General features: G+C 42.1%; 1 long non-coding RNA gene across 2 annotated transcripts; it reads left to right on the forward strand.

Annotated features, from left to right (window-relative positions):
• The first annotated feature begins 581 nt into the window (after positions 1 to 581).
• Positions 582 to 3,116, forward strand: LOC121801530. Of its 2 annotated transcripts, XR_006050595.1 has the most exons (7): positions 582 to 854; positions 1,194 to 1,348; positions 1,469 to 1,588; positions 1,663 to 1,779; positions 2,117 to 2,262; positions 2,386 to 2,523; positions 2,848 to 3,116. It is a non-coding gene; the product is annotated as an uncharacterized LOC121801530 (long non-coding RNA). The 2 variants fall into 2 exon arrangements; XR_006050594.1 differs by lacking the exon at positions 2,848 to 3,116 and having other exon boundaries at positions 583 to 854; positions 2,386 to 2,791.
• The last annotated feature ends 1,533 nt before the right edge of the window (positions 3,117 to 4,649 follow it).

The following is a 4,649-nucleotide window of genomic DNA, read 5'->3' on the forward strand; positions in this document are numbered from 1 at the left end:
TAATGGCAAATTTTTATATTTAAATTTAATTTGTATGGTAATTGATCTTATGCTGAAATTCATATAAATAATACCCTGAATGACAATCCAACTTAATAGCTATTCAATTTCAAAATAAATAAATTAAATATAATTCATAAATCACCTATAGTAAGTTCTTAAAATGTAGTTTAGATTTAAAAAAATAAAATAAAGTATCTAAGTCCCAATTCATTATCCCTATATAATTGGTCATCTAATAATTTGAAGGCCTTAAGGGCATTTTCGTCCGAAAAAAGTTTAAAATACTTCAAATGATATTAACTTATAGTTGACGGACCTATAATGATATTTTCAAAGTTCATGGACCTAAAATAATACTTCGGCAAAGTTCGTGGACCTAAAAAATGTTCCCTCTATTTACAAACTTAAAAAGAATTAATAAGTTTTCTTTTTGGATTTAATGTAGACACCTTCAAGGCTTCAACTTATGATGAGCACGCTCGATTTCCTAGATTTAGAAAGAGAGATTTATTTTGTAGCCATATGAAAACTTATTTTACAAAAATCACGAGAATGAGACTCTAGGATACGGCGTCGTATTCTTCTGGATGAAATAATGCATTAGCCACATCGTCGATACGGCGTCGTTATAGGATTGTGTCGTGGTACAGTCGCTCCAAAAATCATTCCGATCGTTTGGGACCCAACAAAACCTAGACAAGCTTTGCTTCAATCAATCAAGCATAGAGTTGAATCGGGGAGCTAATTCATTTTACTGGCTAATTTGGGAAATAAGCCGATGAAGAAGCTCTAGGTAGCTTCCCAGAAGCTCTCTGTCTTCTAAATATTTCAGAGATTTCTTGAAATTCGAGGTATATAATTCGCTTTTCCTCTGCTCCATTTAGTTTTTATGTATTCGTCTTACTGATTTCCGATCAATTTTGGCCCCTAATTTTCAATTTCTTTGACTCGTGGTTTACTTGTTACTTTGTCAAAAAAAGTTGAAATTGCAAGTGTCTGATTAGTTATTTAACTTGATAATACGATTCTGCTTATTAATTCAAATGTAATTCCGTAGGAGAGTTAAGTTTTTGGATAAATTAATTTCATTGCATGTTGTTTTGATGGTACATTTAGCAAGAGAAGAGTTGTGGCCTGCTAATGCTGTGATCATTGTATCTTTGCTAAAAAACCTACATTTCCCTTGAAAGTGATGGCACCCAAGACTCGGAAACCAGTAGCAAAAAGATCAAAACCAGCAGTGAAGAAAAGAAGATCAAATCTTGTATCACAGAGGAGCATGAGCATCAACAAAACGAACAAGAACCAGACTTGGAAGTCAGTCAACAGCCAATTCAAAAGCAAGGTTAATTATTTATATGTATTAAACTACTGGGTATTGGTTTAATTTGTTACTTATAAGGTAGAGTTTTGCTTGCCTTTTCAAACTTAGTGCACTAATTATTCATCTTGTTTCCTTTTATAGTAATGGCTCGTAGTACTCGAAGTGCAACTGCCAGTCGTACGGTCCGTTCTGGGATTCTTGATAGGCTGCAAATGATGGACAATCAGCAACAACTGCAGCCACAAGCTGCTATCGGGAAAGGTTCACTAGCAGTAGTTGAGCTTAAATTTCATAGCGTATACTAGACTACTTTATTTAATTCTTTTTTGAATCAGTGGCGGTTCATACAACTCGGGGAACAACTAGAAACCAAAGTGGGTTTCGCGGGCTGGAAGAAACGAATCTAAATGAAGAACATGAGATTCAAAATGATGAAGAACTCCGAAACCAAGGTTATGTTTTAGTTACAGTTACCAATGATATGATTAGTTATATCATGTACACCTAGTATTAAAAAAGAGGGCATGCAAGGATATTTAATGAAACTTACTTTCATTTGATTTGTTAATAATATACCTACATCAAAGGCCCAACATTATTACATATCATGGACTGAATAGTTATTTCATGTTGGATTCATGGACTCTACTCCAGGAGATGGTCTAATCCATTTTTTTTTGTGAATTTGTTAATGGGTTATCATTATTTTTATGTAGATTTAGCCATACAGACGAGTTATGTGATGCTATTTTCTTCATTGATGTATTCATCTACAACTTTTGTTTGCAGAAACGGCTCCCAGATCCCAAAGATCAACTGTAAATAGAAGTCTAAATCATGGATATCTAGAGCAGGATGAAATGGAGGAACATGGATGGCAAGAAAATGAACAGTTTACAAAGTAACTGATGCACTTAAAAATGCATTACGGATCTGTGAGTGTTAGTTGAATGTGTGTTCTTATAGAAGTTAGTTAATCTACTTGACTAGTTCTTATCAATTGGTACTCTTACAATTACAATGCATTAATAATCAATGAAGTGTTTCTTTTTTGGTAGTGACGGCTTCTGGTTCTCAAAGAACAACTACCAATCGAAACTCCCATAGTGCATTTCAAGATAATCATCAAAGGCAGGAGAATGGGCAATGGAGAAATAGGGGACAAATTCGGCCACCAATCAGTGAACAAGCTTCTTGTGAGGAAAATTACGCTTTTGGTGATTTAATGGCGTACACTTTGTTGCAATTTGATGCACGACTGCATGACCCATATTTTTGGAACTATGAAACCTAACTCCTAATATTTGTAATATGATCATTCTGTCAGTCTTCATATTTCGGTTTAATTTCACTCTAAATTTTCTGGATTTACAGGCCTTGTATGGAATTTCAAAGGTTTGTTAATGATATTATTAAAATTTAAATTGAAATAACAGCTAACGATCATGAATTCTTTTGTTTTAAGTCTTGTTTATGATATACCAGTTTCTTCTTTATACACATACTTCTCTTTTTTACAGTCATTACTCCAATAACTAGGAAGGCAACTGGAAGCCACGTTGTGCGTCACAGACTTCAAGATGAGATCCAAATGGAAGTAGATAGACATCACCAAAATGAAGAACAATGTTAGGAGTGAAAGGCGAGGGGAGGGGTAGGGAGCACAAGATGTGCACGGAATTACGATATGTCAAGCGTAAGGCGAGTAATGAATGGAATTCGATCACTTGTATTGCAAAAAGAATAATGAAGAACACTCCTCCGCAGAGGCCTATGACTAAGTCGTCCAATTACAAATGATCTATCCAAGATGAATTGAACTCCCTAATTACATTTATTTATACTAAACGCAGCTTAACTAAAAAGCATAAAACTAGGAATGCATGAAAGTAGGAAACGGCTGAACTGCTTGCCGAGCTGGGTGGCTGACTTCTTCAAACCCCTGCGCTGGCTCCCTTCTTTTCCTCGCCGCCTCCAACCTATTTCCCCTTTTTGCGGCGGGTGTACACCTTCCATCCACCGAGGCTGTTGACCGTATCAATTGCTCCGCCCGTCGGAACAGCCTTGTCCTCAAGGCTGAAGAAAGGAAACTGTCTGCGGATGTCCGCCTCGTCCATCCAAGTTGCCTCGTCATCCCCCAGGCCGACCTAACTAATGAGGACCTGGTCGACGGTATCGTCATCTCGGCGCTCAGTCCGGCGTGCCAACACTTTGTCCGGAAGGAAGAGTGGCGCGGCATCAACCAGGCTATCGGGCAGCATGGCCTCCACCGGTGCGTCTCCCACGGCCCGTTTGAGGAGGGAGACATGGAACACCGGGTGAATGCGGGCCGAGTCGGGGAGCTTTAGGCGATAAGCCGTCGTGCCGATGCGCGCCTCAATCCGAAAGGGGCCAAAGAACCGGGGTGCTAACTTCCTGTTGCTGCCACTGAACAGGGAAGAGTGACGGTGCGGCCGAAATTTCAAGTAGACCATATCCCCCATGCCGAACTCGACGTCCCGACGCCGTTTGTTCGCGGCCGTCGTCATGCGGTCCTGGGCTCGCCCCAAGTGACGGCGCAGCAGCTTGAGCATCTCGTCGCGAGAGCGAAGAGTATCTAGCACAGATTGTGCCCGAATCTCCCCGGGCAGAAAGGCGTGCAGCGTGGGCGGGGGTCGGCCGTACACCGCCTCGAATGGTGTCATGCCCGAAGCCGAGTGCGTGCTCGTGTTGTAGCAGTATTCAGCCCAGCCCAGCCATTTGTTCCGTTGTTTGGGCCGATCAGAGGAGAAACAATGCAAATATGTTTGCAGACAACGGTTGAGTACCTCCGTTTGGCCATCGGTCTCGGGGTGGTAGGCGGGCGGAGCTCATCTTAAGCGTGGTTCCTGTGGCCCGAAACAACTCCTTCCAGAATGAGCTGAGGAAGATGGGGTCGCGATCTGAAACGATAGACCGAGGAATGCCGTGGAGGCGAACCACCTCGTGCGTGAATAACTCCGCGACTTGGTGGGCCGTAAAAGGGTGTCGGAGGCCGATGAAATGAGCATACTTGGAGAGGCGGTCGACGATGACGAAAATGCAGTCCAGACCCCCCGCCCTAGGCAGCCCCGACACGAAGTCCATACTAATGTCTTCCCAGATTCGATCCGGAATCGGTAATGGCTGGAGCAGTCCGGCCGGGGACTTGGTTTCAGACTTGTGTCGCTGGCACGTCGCGCATGCCGCGACGAAATTAGTGACCTATTTCACCATCCCGTGCCAGTAAACATTCGAGGCGATGCGGCGATACGTGCGGTAGGCTCCTGAGTGGCCGCCTGTGGGCGTGACATGGAATTCGCCG

Source organism: Salvia splendens, chromosome 4, assembly GCF_004379255.2.
Source record: "Salvia splendens isolate huo1 chromosome 4, SspV2, whole genome shotgun sequence".
NCBI lineage: Eukaryota > Viridiplantae > Streptophyta > Magnoliopsida > Lamiales > Lamiaceae > Salvia > Salvia splendens.